This window comes from Amblyomma mixtum, chromosome 10, assembly GCF_055824585.1.
Source record: "Amblyomma mixtum isolate Tamu chromosome 10, ASM5582458v1, whole genome shotgun sequence".
NCBI lineage: Eukaryota > Metazoa > Arthropoda > Arachnida > Ixodida > Ixodidae > Amblyomma > Amblyomma mixtum.
Window position 1 is genome coordinate 73,345,465 of NC_143021.1, and position 18,593 is coordinate 73,364,057.

The window sequence follows — 18,593 nt, forward strand, 5'->3', positions numbered from 1 at the left end:
TAACTTGTACCTGGCTTCTTAACTTGTTTATTTCTGTTTTCGGCCGTTTATATTCTGTGTTGTATATTTGTTAAGTTTTCATTGATAAATCTCCCCATATGTAATGCCCGCCTTGGGCCTTAAGGGTATTGAAATAAATAAGAAGAATGTTGTCTTCAAAGCTTTATCAAGCGTATCAATTGTCGTTCCACTCTTCGACGCACTGCGCAGAGGTTCCTGAGTTTTAAACCCACAGTCAGGAAATGATCAATCAACTTGACTGCCGTAGTTTCTGCTGTTTTACTAAAAATCATTTTGACTATCACATCCTCAGAAGCACTTGCTAGATGCTCCCTGTATTTGTCTGAGTTAATAACATGACTGATTTTAGAACCACGCATTCGGAAGTCTGCAGTAAACACAAAGATTGGATAATGGTCACTCCCCATGCGGTCAGGTGCCGTGGACCACATCACACGGATGCCAGGTGAATGCAGAGTTAGGTCTACAGCTGTGGCTGAGGCTGGGGACCCAAAGAAAGTGGGACTTCTGTCATTGGCCACACATAGCTAGGTCCAAACTGTCGACAATTTTTAGAAGTTTGCGTCCGCCGAAATCATTGTTTCTATCACCCCAGACAGAGTGGTGGGCGTTGAAGTCTCTGCAGGTAACTCTTGGCGCTGGGCAGCGGTCACAAACCTGCTGTGGAAACAAATCCAATGATTCCTTCCTCCACGGAGCCACATACACTGTTGAAACAGAGACATTTCGGGAGCCGAGGCGTATCCTCACAGCCGCTACCGCAATATGCTCAGTGCAAAAATCAGTGACGTTCCAAGCCACGTAAGGAATTTCGGCGTATATTAAGTGCGGCACTTCCTGCAGGAAAATACCTGATGCTGGAATTTATATGGGTGGCATATCCAGCCAAAAATCTCACACTTGGCAGGCCAGCCTACGAGTGCGGCAAAATGGGAACACATGTGTCTTTCAAAAATAATTTCTGCTCTGCTAAACAGCCTATAATCCCAGCACAGTTCCACTGCATAATAAACGGCACTTCTGGTTGTGATAGTAATTGGTTGTCACTTATGTTACTACCGTCTTTGTAACGGCAGCTAGTAACGGGAAGGTTGGTAAGAGTCAATATAACCCATTGACTTAGTAACAGGAAGCTAGTAGTATTTACTAAGAAAATGAAGAGAAACTCCATACTTCGCTAGATTCATCGCACGGTGTGCTGGCATGGTTTGTCGAATTTATGCATGCTCGAAAAATAAAACAGCTTTATAGTCAGTTTCAATACCCGAAACCAGACAGAGCTATCAGAGCGCGCTGGCCGTAAATCGCACACTTAGGCTTATGCTTATCGCGCATTAAATGTATAAATTTTGCGAGGTGATGGCATCAACAACCTCACCGTGCACACACAATGGTTTTGAATGCAGGAAAAGCACAAATCAGAGTCACACCCGCGCACTGCGCGTGCACAGATCTTTCTCTGTCTTATATACTCTGTAAATACGTGTCACGATATGGTGGGCGGCTAGATGTTTGATTGGCGCCGAAATTATAATTAATCGGGCCAACCTGCCCACCACTGCACTCTCCGTAAATTCGGAGGGGGAGGAGCGACAAACCTCTCCACCCCGCGTGCGGAAGATGAGGTTAGACTGCTGACCGGCGATAGGGGCCACGCCTGATTAGCCGTTGACCGGAGGCATAAGGCGTATAGGCAAGTTTCTTTAGCAACCCTTTTACTCGGGTAAGAACGAGAACAACGGCTACGAAACAAGCCAAGCAAAGTAGCGGTAATGCACAGGCGCGATGCGAACAACAAGCACAAAATCAGAACGCAAACACAACTATTAACAATAAGAAGGAAAACAACAGGGCGAGAACTATACAACAAGGTTACACGATTAAAGCAATGTACAAAAGAATAGGACGAGAACAGCGACAGAACAAAGAAAAGAGTGGAGCGAGTGGTGAGAAACGGTGGCTTAGCTGCGTAGTGGCAAGGTGCGGTCGCAGGGAGCGTCGGGCTGCGGAGGCGCGCGGTGCTGATGGGGGGGGGGGGGGGGGGGGGTGTGCGGATACGGGCGAACTTGGGCCACGGGTTACGCGTCTTCCACGCGTCTTTCGGGGCCGCCGTCGCCGCGCTCTACGCGTCAGACACCGCCTAGGCTCGCTTGCCGAGCACTGCCCTGGCTGACCCTACACACGTCGGCACGCACCGAAATCTCTAAACCAACTGACTCGGTCGTGATTTTCCCGCCACCGCGTTCCCGTGACAAACAACAAAAAAAAAAAAAAACAAAAGCAAACGGATCCTCTCGGCCCCGTGCACCAACGATTTACAGATGTTGAGAAGGGGGAGAAGAAACATGAAGAAACTGAAGGGGATGCGAAGGAAAGGTATGGTCCTAACGAGGAGCGATGTTAACTTCCCAAGGTTGGGACGGGTGCTAGGGCATTCACCGGCCGCTTCCCGTCCCCCCCTCGCGAAAGCACTCGCTTCCCGGCGATAATCCTGAGGAGGGGGCGGCGTAGTCTTGACCCCCCCAGCGTCGCGAGGGGTCAACGCCCACGCGGGGGGAGGCAAAGTCATCGCCGCTGCGTCGCGACATGCCCGCATACTACCGGCGCCGTGGCCAGCCGTGGCCAATTTGGTCGGAGAAGAAAAAAGAAAGCTAAAGCATGCGCGCACTTTGTGACAATACGACTTTTTTGCGCTCACGTTTGCGTTAACAGCCCTTGGCATGGCTGTTGTGGTTCCAGATGGTGTTTTAGCATGTATGGTCAGATGTATAAGTACGTGTTCTTAAAACGAATAAACCAGTTGTTAGTAGCACCTGTGTCTGTCTCTGTGTCTCTTCGTTGTGGATTGTCCCGTGTTTGCGCAACCTTCACCTTAACAGTAATTTACTGTCATCGGGAGTAAGCACAGGAATTTAAGGTAAGAGCTGCAGATTCAAATTAACTCGAAATTGGTGTAAATCGGCCATGTATAGGCTGGATTCCATCTGACGATGGGACATAGGTCGAGAAGCTGGTGGATTTTGCATCTGCAAAACCGCCCTGCTCCAGCAGTTTCGACCCTTTGCAAAATGTGCAAGCATCTCCTGAACCGCCCGACAAGAGCCTCGTGGGAACACTATAGCTCTCCCTGACAACCTATAACTTAGAAAGCATATGACTTCCTTATATCACCTGCTCGACATCATCTTTGTGGTTCGCTTTATATATCTCGAGGACCTGCAGCTCAGCATCTTCAAAACCACAGCTAATTGTGGCTTCTCGCTACAGCGCAGTGCAAAATTAAGATTTTTGGCTATGCAGTTGACGTCGACCCCTTTTGTACTGATAAAAAGCGTATTTTAAAAAAACCGGCTTAAATAAGTTGGGAGCACCTCCTGCCTGCACTGGGACAAATCTGCAGCATCTTCGTTGCCGCATTGCTGCGAGTGTGCATTAATTGCGCAAGGATGGAGGTACAAAAGTCGAAACACTTTTCGCTACAGCCGCATAATAGAGCCATTACGGTACTATTAAAGAACGAATGAACTTGAAATGCTAGCAGAATGTTTCTCCTTACACTAGAGAAGCTTTCTGCATGACTTGTGTTTTGAATGATCCGTTCTAGAGCATTCTAGAAACATTCATCTCGCTGCAGATGGACGTTGTGGCCTTAAGACTTTTGACCAAGACTGTACATGTGCTGCATAGGAATTTTGTGACTGCTGGGGTATATGAGAAGCAGCCGATGCGTCGATACAATATTTTGCTCCCTTGATTGGAGAGACATGGGAGAGTCCTTTTCCCTCCACTGGGCGTAGTCAAGCTGATGATGATGATGATGATAGTCTCATGAATCTGTCGTGCACTTTGTGTCCGGGCGGAAGCACCATCCCGCCGCCGCGGTGGCTCAGTGGCTATGGTGCTCGGCTGCTGTCCCGAAAGACGCGGGTTCGATCCCGGCCGCGGCGGCTGAATTTCTTTGGAGGAGAAATTCGAGGCCCGTGTACTGTGCGATGTCAGTGCACGTTAAAGAACCCCAGGTGGTCGAAATTTCCGGAGCCCTCCACTACGGCGTCTCTCATAGCCTTAGTCGCTTTGGGACGTTAAACCCCGTGAACCAAACCAAACTTTGTGTCCACCAACTTGTTTCAGGGCTTTTATTTTCAAAACTACACACCTCTCAATTTCTGGCAGCTGTGCTTAACCTGTGTCTAAGCACTCGTGTTTTCTGGACATGGTCATGAGAAAGTTTCGTGTTGATACATTTGTGTTTCTGACTATTCGCTTTTCCTTAGAACACCTGTACCATCTCTCCAGAAGGCAGATGGCAAAAGTTCAGGTCGGTCATTACTTCCTCTACCAAACTACCTATAGCCTTACCTAGCTTCCCTTGATGCCAGTGTATTGAAGCGGGTTCAGCGCATGCACATTCAGTCGCCTGCAGAAACCTTGTTTAGACTCCGCACATGCACCTTTCACATTAAATATGCCTTTGTTCCAAGGGTGCATTTATGCTGTGGTCAGCAAGTTGTTACGTGTGCGAGCAACGAGAAACTGTTGAACAATACGTTGTGTTGTGTTGTGATGGTCTGTTTTTTTTGGACATACTTCAGCACTCTTAAAAAGGACCTTGAGATGAGGCCTTACACTATACGATTTCAGCCTTTGATGAAAGACTCCGGGATTCCGTGCGAACTTATGGTCTTCATAGGACTCTAGCCTGTAATAAAGACGTGTGATGGATAAACACGCAGCACAAGTTGAATGGCGTGTTTGGTTTCCCTTTCTTGACGTGTGCTCCTCCCGGAATTTTAAGGAGGAATCCTTCAATGCCTCATCGTTGTAAGCGGGAGTTGTCGACAGAAATGTCAAGCTTTTCAATTGGTCGAAACGGTCGTGACGTCACAGTACGCGAATTTCAAACGGGGCCAATTCTACTTTGGCTGGTAACCATGCAACCAATTAAAGGGATCGTATAGCGATGCTCTAAGTAAGTGAGAATGAGTTTAATTAATTGCTTAATCACCCAATTTGTCTAATTAACTTTTGTAATCAGGCCAGATAAATAAATAAAAGCGAGTTGGAAATTGGTCGAGTTCGGGAATCGAACCCCGGTCTCTGGAGTGCGAGTTGAGCATGCTAACCACTCCGCCATGCCAGCTGCCACTCCGCCATGCCGCCAATGAACAAAGGCGCGTCAAGCGAATACGATGTCTTCGTTCACTCCCTTCTTCCTCCCTTCCCGTTACAGCGAGTTTCAGGTGTCCACCGAGGTATGCGAGACAGATACATTCCCTTTCCTCAAACACCAATTTACCGACGAGCAAGGCGTAGAACCGAACGGGCTATGGCGTTCTGTTGACTCCCTGGCAGCGTTGAAATACGCTGTCTCATTTAGAGGCGAAGCTTAACATCTTAACAACGCATCATTGACACAATTGAGCAGCAACACCGCGCTTAAGGCTTTCTTCTCACCGCACTTTAGGTCAACAAAGTGCCCCCCTGAATTTTTTCATGTGCGGGCGGAGTAGTGGTCTGCTGGCGGCCGGAGGCTGTGTGCCGAGATCGCTGCATTCGACCAGCAGAAGTAAGGTATGCGGAGATGGTCAGCGAGGCTGCTGTTATTGCATTCAACAACGATAGGAAGAAGCTCTACATTACGTTGGTTTTGCGGAAAGAAAAGGCTCCCTGGGTCAGTGGACGCCTCAATCGGAGCTTTGAGGTACGCGGCTGTGATCTCCAACTGCAAAAAACCATGCTTTCGCACAATGGTCCGTGCTGAGCAATACTAATCCGTATGCCAATTTTTCTGCATGTTTATTTTCTTTTGAATTTCCTGCTTTTTTTGTTTAAGTGTGACATCCACCGCAGTGGTTTAGTGTTTAAGGCGCTCGGCTATCGAGCCGGAGCACACCCACGTTTAGTCCCGCCCGCGGTGGCCGCGTTTTGTTGGAGGCGGAACGGATCAGGCGTCCAGGTGGTCGAATTATTAAGGTATTTAATGCCTCATACTGTCGTGACCAAGGAATGTTAGCAAGTGTGTCCGCGTTTCGGCGTCACTGCTTGTGATAACGTGATAACATGCCGATATGGCTATTCTGTGTAGCGTGCTGCTGCCACGTGCCCAAAGATCACCGGGTGTGTTATCGTGTTTGACCATGTGACGTTCGACGCCCTTTCCCACTCGACTATATATGTAACCTGTTCTTGTCTGTTGCTTTTCAATAAACGTTTGCCTCCGGCTGTGATGCGTGCAATGCGAACATTACACTGCTTAAAAAAAACTGTTTCGAGGCTGTGAATCGAACCAGGGCCTTTGGCATTTGAAGTGGAGACGCTACCACTCCGTCACGAAGGCTCTTTTTCCCTTTCTTTCCTTGTATTTCTTTTTGTGTGTGTATACACACACATATGAATATATATATATCCCCCACGAAGGCTCGGGGTTTGAGCAAGAATAAAGGCGCATCTAATGAATGCACGGGATACAAAAATAAAATGAAAGAAATTAAAAAAAATCAAATAAATAAAAGAATTAAAAATAAGAAAAGAAACAAACAAAACAAAATATGATAAATAAAACAGTTCGCCAGGAAACGCTTTCGCTTTGCAGCACTTTAGAGAGCCAAAGTGTCCCCTGAATTTTTTTCGGAGACCTCCACTAGGACACCTCTTCCTCCCGAATCCTTTTTTCACTCCCACTTACCCCCCTTCCCTCAAGGCGCGGTTAAGGTGTGCACCAAGAAGTGAAATGGTTATTGCGCGTTTCCTTCCCTAAACAAAAACACTAATTCCGACGAGAGTGACAGAGTTACTGCACCATTCCTTTTGACGCTGTCAATTTTTAAGGAGTTCATGCAAAGTGACACAGTTAACGTAGCATTCCTTCCTTCATAATCAAGCCTCCTGTTTTCGCGGGAGGGAAGCACGCCTGCATGCATGTTCCGGTATTTCAGCGCAGTTTAATCCGAGTGTTACAAACCCTAATCCAGGCGCTACAGGCATCAATCCGTGAATAAGTATACTAAATGTTCAGCGTTTGTGTAGAGTCCACGTTTAGCACCTTCTTACTGTCCCATGTAGATTCGATAGAGAAGTCCATATCTGGCATGGGACGAGCCGCTCCTGTTAACGAGATGAACTTTGCCGGCGAGGTAATGCAGCGGACGCAGCTGTGTCCTCGCCTTAAGCCATCCGGGACACCTCAGATGCTTTGTGATAAAAAAAAAATTGCCGACGATTACGTTACCTCCTAATGCGAAATTTGAGCGCAGCTCATCAACTGTTTCGTCAGCAAGACATGTGTGTACAATTACAGACAACTTGTTATTTTTCACACATAATCCTTCCTCAAGAAACACTCCGCTAACAGTTCTTGATTCTCATGAAGGAAGCTTTGCGGGCGGAGAAATCGATGGATATCAGCTCGACTTACTGCACCAATGCCTGGCTCTCAAAGACAGTGTATGCAAGTATTCACGAGACCACGGCTTCCGCAGGTGTTGCAACAATTCTCACGCGCGAGCCGGACGCACATTCCCAGTAGCATTTGCCCCGCGCTCGTGCAAAATTGGTTTTGAGGAAAGGAAATGTCGCAGTAATCCCCTCACAAATCTCAATCGACACCCGAACAGCGCCGTAAGGAGACGGAGGAAGGTGGGACTGGAAGAAAGAGAGAAAGACGTGCTGTAGTGGAGGTCTGCGTAATAATTTCGACCACCTGGCGATCTTTAACGTGCACTGGCACCGCACAGCACACGGGCGCCTTTTGCTTTCCGTCTCCATGGAAACGGGTCCGCCCAGATCGGGTTTGAAGTCTTGCTTTGCCGAACGTGTGGTATGGAGGTGGTGGTATGAGTAACTGACAGGAGTCGCCGGTTTTCGCGGCCTACGCGTCACCGAGCTCTGCAGACGTTCCCTACGTAAAGTTGCTGGATAAAATGTTAGCGTGCGAATGTCCAAGTTGCGAAGCATGTGTGCGAAAAGCATTTCTGCAGTGGTTATGCCAGCAAGACGACGTCTGCACGATAGTGTCGTGTAAGCCAGCACAACTTGTGCTGTTTGTTCTTACGTTGGATGCAGTTCCAGGTATTTCTCTGAACTGTCCCAGTGCACGTTAAAGAACCACAGCTGGTCGAAATTTACCCGGAAACCTATACTACGGCACCGCTCATAGCTTGCCTCACTTTGGGACGTTAAGCATCATGAGACCGTTAAACCAATCAGGTATCGCAAATGTTATGGTTATATCGCTGGCCAACAAATGCATAATATTAGTATTGTTACCATCAATAGTAACAATAGGCAGTTTCACTATCGATAGTTTTGCTATTGATAGCGGTACTATCGCTAGTAGTACTATCGACAGTAGAATCGATAGTAGCACTATCGATAGATTTTTTACGCTATCGATAGTTTCAAAAAAACTATCGATACTATCGATTGTCAATTTTCCGATAGTTTTGCATGACTATAGTTTGAAACCGGGTACGCTGGCTGAGTAGACGACTTGTTTAACTACTTAAAGCGAAAGCCTTTAATGCCTCATACTGTCGTTAGCTGCCGTGTCGGCAGATGTGTCCGCGTTTCGATTACGTGCCTTTTATGGGCATATGACGATCGTTTTTAATCGATGGCATTCGAATATATCGCAACACGATTTAAGGCATTCTATGATAATTGCATGATAATTAACGACTAATAGAGTAATAGTAGTTAAGCAATTAACAAATTAACTTTTCTACTCAGACCAGATAAATACACAAAACCGAGTAGGAAATTGGTCGACTCGGGGAATCCAACCAGGGTCTCCGGAGTGCGAGACGAGCACGCTAACCACATCGCCATGCCAGCTGGATGATTTCGAACGAACTGAGGCGCGTCTAGTGAATACGGTGTGTTCGTTCACTCCCTTCCCGTTACGGAGGTTCAGGTGTCCACGGTGATGTGCGAGACAGATACATTTCCCTTCTTCAAAAACCAATTTACCGACGAGCAAATCGTACAGCCGAATGGGCGATGGCGTTCTGTGGACTCCCTGCCAGCGTTCCACACTAGGCGAAGTTTAACATCTTAACCTCACATCAGTGACACAAGCAGCAACACCGCTTCCGTCTCACCGCACTTTGGGTCAGCAAAGTGCCCCCCTGACTTTTTTCTGACGGCGCAGTGCAGGTGTCCCCCTACAGTCTCCTTTCCGTCCAGCCAATTTCTGTGCCGACGCGCGGCTTCCTGTGCGTTCGCTCTCTCGCTCGCCCAGTCCACGTCCGCGATGCGCCGCCGTAAATGTGCATTTGTGTGCCCTCTATTTCCCCACAATAAAGGATTGGCGCAACGCGTCCTGCGGATCCGTGCCGCCACGGGCGGATATTTACGTGAGCCCCGAGAAACGAAAAGACGAGTCTCGAAGCGCAACCAGGCCGGCGCAACTGCGCGTGTCCGCTTAAAAGAAGGGCTGGCAGCGGAAAGGGGTGGTCTGATTCCGTTAAGCGCACTTCGTTGCATGTCTCGCTGTCCCTTTTTAGCTCCTGGGTTCAAATGAACTTCTGTTCAGAGAGACTACATCAATTTTTGGAAAAAAAAAGAAACGATGTTTCAGAATCGGCTGAAAAGACGGTGCACAGTTCAGCGTGCGTACTGTAGAAACCAGCCGTCACTTTGGCGGTGAAATTGGCAAATTGGTTTTTGAGGAAAGGAAACGGCGCTCTATCTCTCTTTCATATCTCGGCGGACACCTGAGCCGCGCCGCAAAGGAAGGGAGGAAGGTGGGAGTGAAAGAAGAAAGAGGTGCCGTAGTGGATGGATGGATGGAAAACTTTATTGAGCAAGTGAGTTTGGACCGTACAAGGTCTCAGGGCCACCGCACAGCCCTCACATTACGCGCATGTGTCCAGGCCACGTAGGGCCATGGCACTGGCACCCCGGTTCACACAGCGAAGTTGCGCGTCCGGGTCCTGCGACGCAAGGAGGGCCTCCCATTCCTCCCATGTACCGATGGCGGGCTGTCCCTGCGGGGGAGGATCGGTAGGGCAGCCGAAGAGGAGTGGTCTAGGGTGGCTTGCGGTTCTCCGCAGAGAGTGCACTCGGGGGAAACATGGCGGAAGTGGGATAGAAGCTGAGGGGTAGGAAGAGTTCGGGTCTGGAGTCGCCTCCAGAGGATTTGTTGGGAGTGGGATAGGCGGGGGTGGGGAGGGGGATAGAGTCGACGGGCAAGGCGTGCTTGTTGAGTTAGTTCTGAGAACGTGTGTGCCCGCTCCCTCGAGAAATCCCGGCTGGGGTCGCCATTTGCCCGGCAAATAAGTCCTCGGGCTATGTTATCGGCGGCCTCATTTCCGGGATTGCCAGAGTGAGCCGGCTCGAAGCACAACGACATGTATTCGGCGTTAATAGGTGCAAAACGTGCGTCGTAAAAGGTGCAGGGAAATTAAATGATCTATACCGCTAATAACGAAATACGCCTCCATAATGCAACCGTCTCTCCACCGCGTTCCCAGGTACAAATTATGTAGCTCCACTTTGAGCGTAACTATACTTCCGCATAGGTATTATACAGATTGCTGTTTCAGTGTGCCTTAATCTATAAATTGAGCTCTTACGCAGAAGAGCTGGAAAGCAAACAAAATAACACTGTGCTATGGTTTTCCACGTCACTTAGAGCTGCGGGGGTTTGCTTGGTTGGCTTTATGCACACCCTCTCTTCCTCCGTTGCGCGAGACCACAGCTTACACAGGTGTTGCAACGAGTCTCACGCGCGAGCCAAACGCACACTCCCGGTAGCATATTGGCCCCGCGCTCGTGGTAAATTGGTTTTTAAGGCGGAAGCCTTTAATGCCTCATCGTTGTAAGCAGCAGTTGTCGATAGAAATGCCACGCTTTTCAATTGGTACAAACGGTCGTGACGTCACAGTGCGCGAATTTCAAACGGGGCCAATTGCACTTTGGCTACAAACCATGCAACCAATTAAAGGGACCGTATATTGATGTTCCAAGTAAGTGGGACTGTTTAGTTAATTGCTCACTTAACCAATTAGCTTAATTAACCTTTCTAGTAAGACCAGATAAATAAATAAATGAAACCGAGAAGGAAATTGGCCGAGCTCGGGAATCGAACCCCGGTCTCCGGAGTGCGAGTCGAGCACGCTACCACTCCGCCATGCCAGCCCGATGGTTTGGAATGAACAAAGGCGCGTCTAGTGAATACGGTGTCTTCTTTCACTCCCATCTTTCTCCCTTTCCGTTACGGCGAGGTTTAGGTGTCCACCGAGATATGAGAGGCATACATTTCCTTTCCTCAAAAACCACTTTACCGACGAGCAAGGGGTAGAACCGAATGGGCAATGGCGTTCTATGGACTCCCTGGCAGCGTTGCAAGATGCTGTCGCGTTCCGCTCTTAGAGGCGGGTTGGTTGGTCGGTTGGTTGCGAATGAGAGAAGGACGAAAAGGAAAGTGCACGGGGCCTGCCTGCCGACTGGCTCAAGCCGAGCCACCACCGCTGCCACGTACAGAAAGAAGAGAGTTGAAAGATGAGAAGAAAGAGAAAAACAGAGAGAGTAAAGACGCGCGTCGCAACAACCGCGTCTGCCGAAGCGGACGCTGGCTGAAAAAACAGATAAGCGGCCGTAGCCCGAAGGCTGCAACACCCTCTTAGAGGCGAAGCTTAACATCTTAACCACACATCAGTGACCCAAGCAGCAACACGAAGCTTAAGGCTTTCGCCTCACCGCACTTCAGGTCAACAAAGTGCCCCCCTGAATTTTTGAGGAAAGGAAATGGCGCAGTATCTGTCTCGCATATCTCGGCGGACACCTGAACCGCGCCGTAAGGGAAGGGAGGAAGCTAGGAATGAAAGAAGAGAAAAAGAGCTGCCGTAGTGGAGGTCTCCGGAATAATTTCGACCCCCTGGGGACCTTTAACGTGCACTGGCATCGCACAGCACACGGGCGCCTCTTGCGTTTCGCCCGCGGTCGGGTTGGCACCCGGGTACTCCGGCTCCCCCGCGCTCGTGCAGAATTGGTTCTGAGGAAAAGAAGCGTTGAAGTAACTCTCTCACTTATCCCAGTCGACACCCGAACAGCGCCGTAAGGGAAGGGAGGAAGGTGGGATTGAAAGAACAAAGGAAGAAAGAGGTGCTGTAGTGGAGGTCTGCGTAATAAGTTCGACCACATGTGGATCTTTAACGTGCAGTTATATCGCACAGCACACGGGCGCCTCTTGCGTTTCGCCTCCATCGAAATGCGGCTGCCGCGGTCGGGTTTGAACCCGGGTTTGACGGCCCTCCTTTTGTCAATTTTGACGGTGCCTCAGCGTCATTCGGAGAAGACGCTGCGTTCGGCGTGAATCTGGGGGAGAGGGAAGAGACGAGGAGTGCAAAAAAATAAACAAAATGCGCGGCTCTCTGATTGGCTACCGTTTGCAAACGTCATACGACCGGTGGCCTATCGCGAGGCCGTCGCGTTGGCGCCGCGCGAACCGGGCATGTTTTTGGCGTCCTCGTGTGGTCGGTAGCGTGGGGTGTTGTTTTTTTCCATGTCCTCGCGCCTTTTTTTTTTTTCGTGTTGGTGTGAAGACTCCAGTCTTGGGTTCATGGAAGCTGCTGCAGTCATACACCAAGTGCGCCTGATTACGGTAGGTGTACTGCATGTTTACTATGTTTGTTTACAGTTTCCTTTCGGTACGTGGTGTGTCAAACAAGCGTGGAGAGTCTCGTTCGAGCCGCCGTGGGGTGCACACAGTGGCGGCCGGCGTAGTACGTTTTTCGCCTCGGGCCCGTCGTGGATTCGTCTCGCGCTGTGCTCGCCCGCTAACCTGCACAAGGGTTACCATCACTGCAAACTCTCTTCTGTGCGTTCCTTGTGAGCCCGCTCTTTCATAACGCGAGACGGCCTGGTATGCTTGTACACTCAGGTGGAGGGAACACGCGAGCCCGTTTCGATGCGAGCCGATCGCGTGCTTGTGGCTGTTGTAAACAACGTGCTTTCGTGCGCTCTGCTTTAAGAATATATGTGGTTTGACAGCTGTGCACTCCATAGTGCTCCTTCGGTGCGTATTCCGCGTATTCCTGCAGTACGTGCGTTCGCCTCTCCCTCCGTCTTTTCCGGGGACATCAGAGCACGCCTTTACGCGCTCGCTCTGCCGCGCCTATTTCATCTTTCCGGATCTGCCCTGCAGCTCTTCGGTGGGTTGAATACTCGCCCCGGATGCCCCGGATCCTGACGCTGCAGCCGTGCGAGGCGGCGGCGGTCGGCCCGCTGGTTGTCGTATATCTTCCTGCTGCAGTGGCCGCAGTTTGGCGTGATCACTCCGAGGTCCGGTGTGTGCCTGCAGCGAGCTGAGTGAGCTTCGTGCAAGCTGGCCCCGAATTTCTAGAACCAGCATTTTGCTAGAAATAATAATAGTGATCATTTTATTTATGTCATATAAAGCTAGGACACTGGAGGCCGGCAGTAAAAGCTGTCATGCAAGACAGCTTCACAGAGCAGCAGGCCCCCATCACACTAAACAGCATCACACCGGCATTTTTTTTTTTTTGCTTACAAGAGAAGAGGAATAAAGTACAATACATGTTCACAATTGGGAATTCTCTTTCCTAAAGTAAATGTAACAGACATGAATATGGCGGAATTGTGGAAGAGGAGGCAATTACCAAATTACAGTTTTTCTGATGCAATAGAAAACCAGGAAGAGGTGCACAGTGACGGAGCAGTCGACCAAAGGAACAATCACAAATGCAGTTTCAGTTATCCGGCAGAAATAATAACAATACATATACAGTGATGGGGAGGTAAGAATAAAAGAAAAATGAATAAAACGCACATTGTCATTTCAAACAAGTGACGAGAGGACGGAAGCTAACCAGACACACAATTGGGAAATATCCGACTAGACAAACACGGGGGGCTGAAAAGGAAATTAAACAGCCTACAATGTTTTAAAATGATGCTGAAGTGCTAAAAATACGTCATATCTACAAGGTGCACTTGTTCTAGATGGAATCTGTTTAGTAACCTGGGCAAGTTGTCCTGTAGTGTCTTTGAAGCATAGGTTGTTTTGTAAGTTCTTACTTTCGAGGGCTCAGTGTTACCTGTCTGGCGGGCTGTAGTGTTTTCCTGCAAGTTGGCTAATTGTTTTAAAAATGAGCTCTTATTTATTTTTTCGTTTTTAAATTATTTGCATGAAATGTAGTCAGATCAATTTGGTAACTGGGATAACACTGTATTTGTCAAAAAGGGGCTGTATTTGAGAATAAAAATGCAAACATTCTGTTATTCTGAGAAATCCTTTCCGCAACTTGCGAAGCCTTAGAAAATTTCCATGTGTTGTGGTAGACCAGATTAAATGGCAATAGTTCAGACTGGAGGAAACCAATGAGTTATAAATTAACATGATAAATTTGGGGGCAAGTATGTGACGATTTCGGTATATTAACCCAATACATGTTCGAAAGCAAGAAGGTCAGGCTAGACCACGCCCACAGCCTTGCTTGCCGTATGCGTTGTCTGAGTTAGTCTCGAAATTACGTAAAAAAAAGTTTTAACTCAGTACTATTAAGTGCCAGTAATTTTGTTCTCATGCAGGCTCAGGTGTGGACGACATGCACCTAGTCGCCCTTGCAGCCGACAGAGAGGAGTGCATCTGCAGAACCACGCAGTCTGGACAAGGCAGTGGGACTCCTTCTTGGAGCCTTTCTTGTTTTCAAGACCTGTTATCCAGCCGGCTGCCCTCTCACTACGGAATGTTTGCACAGGTAAATGAGTATGAAATAATGGGAAGGACCCTTTTGATAAAGGTTGGAATTTTAGGACCAGTATAAAATTTATTCAAATAGTATGCTTTACTGAAAATCAAGTACTTTTTCTACGTACAAAAAAGATAACCTGACCTCTGGACAACTTCCTTGGTTATGTGGGTTTGGATAGGATTCCTCAATACAAGGTACAGGACTGGAATTCTTTCTTTCAGTGATTTCTGGTTTATGCAATACTGAGTAATCTGATAACTCGGCAGCTAGTAGCAATATTGATATCATGCATCATCACTTACGATGTGTACTAAATTTATTACATTTCAGTTCGTGTTCCAGAGAAAAACAGTGGATACTGACACACAAGTTGATGACAAGGTACACACACACTACTGCCAGACTTACAGCTGATTTATTTCAGCACGCTCACATGCAGATCAAAAAATTAAGTCCAGTCATCATTTCATTCCCGATAAAAAGCACCACTCTTTCTCTGTGATAAGGAAAGACATGTTAATTATCCAGGACAGCTCATTTTTTAAAAATAATTTTTAGAAGTGCCTCAAGCAGTTCTTGCTCATGCCTGGACTTCCCCCTGCGAGTAATGCTCGCATAGTGAAACAGAGGCGGGCATTTGCTATAGTCCTGCACTTGCAAAGCAAGGCTACTACCTGTGCCTGCTTGCAACTTGTTGCTGTGTTGTTTCAGGCGTTCATTCAGGCATTGCCCAGTCTGACTGATGTATTGTTTCCCACTGGACATGGGGATTGAATACATATCCCACATTGCACACGTGAACTTCATTTGGTGGTTGTTCTTGCAGGCTCGTTCTCTTGCAGAGTCGGAGATGCATGTACAAAGACCAGATAGCTTGCAGGTGGCTCAAAACACCAAGTTGATACCAAAATTTCGTGACACTGTTTTCAACCCCTGGAAATGTTAATAGCACACACGAAAACAGCGCAAACTTCCCAAAGGACGCAGAACGAGGAGACAAGACACAGACGCTGAATAACAACTGAAATTTATTGCTCTGACACATCCGTAAATATACTCAAGTTCTTTTTATAGAAGTATGGGATAAGAATCATTGATCGCGTACTTCTATAAAATTTTCCATAGGCGGGAAAACAGTGTTAGAAAATTTGGTGCTAACGTGGTGTTTTGCAAAGACCAGACAGCCCCTCATGAGCTGTCTGGTCTTCGCGGCCGCATCTCTGGCTGTGAAAGAGAACATGCCCGCAAAACAAATCACCAAACGAAGTTCTCAAAGTGTTCGGCGAGGTTTGTGTATCAAATGCTCATGTGCTGTGGGAAAGTAGACATCGGGCAGACTGGCTATGCTTGAATGAACGCCGCAGGAAATACATTGCGTGACGGCACAGGGAGCAACCTTGTGTTGCATTTCAGGACTGTAGGAAATGTTTGCCCTTGTTTCACCGCACGAGCATTACTAGCAGGGGGAAGTGCATGCACGAGCGAAAACTGCTTGAAGCAATGAGCGGCCCTGCATAAGCCAGCTATCTATCCTCAGTATAGGGAGAGAGTGGCGCTTTTTATCGGGGATGGAAAGATGAGCGCATTTGATTTTTCATTTGCATGTGTGCTTGTTGGAGAAAATGGCTTCAAGTACGCGGATGAGCCAAAAATAAATCATCTGTAAGTCCAGCAAAAGTGCGTGTGACTTGTTCTGGTCCTGTGTCTCGGTTTTCTCAGGGTTTTTTTTTTTTTGCTAGAACTTGAATAAATAGCTTGCTCAGCAATTCAAATTTTAGTTGATATGCTTCATGGATTTTTCAATCCTGAACATTTGTGAACATTTATTATTCATGCTAGTGCTTTTATCAAACTCGGTGCCTTTTATTCTGTTTGCAGATCCAAAGGCACCGAATTTCGGAACTCTAGGCAATGTGAGAGATAGTGAGATATGGTGTTAATTGAAAAGATTTTCAAGCCATGCTACCATTAAATATTGCACAGTGCTCTGAAGCACTGCAAATATCTGCAAAGCTGTGGTTATAACAGTGTACTGCAGGAAACACCTGGTGTAGTTATTTATGTAAATTCAAAATATTTTTGTCAACTGTGCAGCTCGCTCGGGCTTGAAGAAAGTACAGCGCAAATCTATCAGTACATGTGTTGTACACCGTGTGATGGTCACAAGTTCTTTCCTCCAGAGTGACGCATGGATCTGCCGAAGTTGTCCAGTTGAATGAGGTGCTTCTAATGCCTTCCACTTCCACACCTGGTGGCTTAAGACTGCCTAAGTTGGTTTATGTGCCGTTGCCTCCTGATCAAAGCTTTGCCTCAAGGAAATCTGATGTGTACCTCCCTCGAGGCAGCCATACCATATCTGAAGTTTTAGAAAATAACAACTTTAAGCCTTTTTTCTCTTCTAACCTGAGGATCAGGCAAGATAAGTCAATTGACAAATTAAAGTACAGTGACTACATATCTTTCAAGTGATAAATGTGGAGGTAACCTCGTGGATATAGCCTGAAAGAATGATGGAATAAGGGAACAAGACAGTATACGTTTTGAACTGACATATTGTCAAATTTTTCCGCAAGCTGCGATATAGTTCAGCGGTGAGCTGTCGTCGCAGCTTGACAAAGCCCATGCCTTGCACGCCACGTAGCAAGAGGCATTTTAAAATTCCTTATGCCGAGCAAGACACTTAAAATGCAACACATTTCGCAAATGAAAGTTTTACATATGTGTTGTCTCTCTTTTATAGAAAAGTGAATTATGTTTTTGTTTCACTATGAAGTATGTAATTATGGCAACAAAATTGTTCCTTGTCATTTTTTGGCTTCGTGTGGCCCTTTTCTGATGCCTTGATGCTATGCAATTTTGCACATATTCTTCAATTACCATCCTTGTATCTAATCTGGCTCTACATTATGTTCCGTTTTTCAGATGCCAGGGTCCATGGATGTTCTTGGGAGGAAGCACCTAAGGCAACAGAGGGAATTAGCAAGTTTAACGCTTTTTTTTTATTTCGGCAACTAGCAAAGCACTTATGAGCAATAAATGCCTCGAAAAGATATTTTTTGTAGCGGCTTTCATAAGATATTGCATAATCCAAACAAATTTGACTTCAGAATTATAACAAAAGATAGAAGCAAGCTTGTAGACTTCCAGTATTCTGGAAACCCTTCATCAGGAAGCCAGAGAAAATCCAAACGAAAGACAGAAGCTACAGTTGAGATCATTTCCAGAACAACGAATACCAGCTTCTTAGGCTTTTAGTAACATACACAAGTATGGACCGTAAATATACAGAATTATAGATGGACTGCACAGAAAAGACACTAGGCTGTCTTATTAACCTATATGTGTTTCAGATTGACAAAGTAAACTGGAAGGATAGTCAGATTTCTGCTTTTGTGTTTTGATCTGTATAATAATTTGTAATACATTACAATAAATGGATCACAGCATGGTATCCAGCTACAACAGCTAAATAATTCAATTATTACTGTTTTCGTGTCATCAGCCAATTGATGGATTGAGATAGCTTAGGTGCATTTTCCTGTGTTCCAGAGGCAGGTTCTGCAGCATCTGGTTGGCGATGCCGTCGGGAACTGATGCACATCTACTCCGCAGGCCACTGAGCGCTGTCTGAAGCTCTCGAAAAGTAAACGGGGCATACATAACAGATGCCAACGCAGCAGGTAGAGTAGAGGAGTGAAGTCCTGAACTTGCACGCACAGACGCATCATCAAATTCCTCTCCCAAGCGTGCAACAGGTTTCTGCTTGCGAGTTGCGAGCGCTTCGAAAGGCTTTGTAGGGCGAGAGACGCCATCAAAACTGCCAATAAGTCTCCATATTTTCATCATCGGTGAAAA

The 18,593-nt window shown here is 47.2% G+C and overlaps 1 long non-coding RNA gene across 1 annotated transcript; it reads left to right on the plus strand.

The window, feature by feature from the left end:
• The first annotated feature begins 12,548 nt into the window (after nucleotides 1–12,548).
• On the plus strand, nucleotides 12,549–17,788 carry LOC149326120 (uncharacterized). The gene is made up of 3 exons (XR_016286304.1): nucleotides 12,549–12,625; nucleotides 14,575–14,744; nucleotides 17,661–17,788. It is a non-coding gene; the product is annotated as an uncharacterized LOC149326120 (long non-coding RNA).
• Nucleotides 17,789–18,593: the final 805 nt, after the last annotated feature.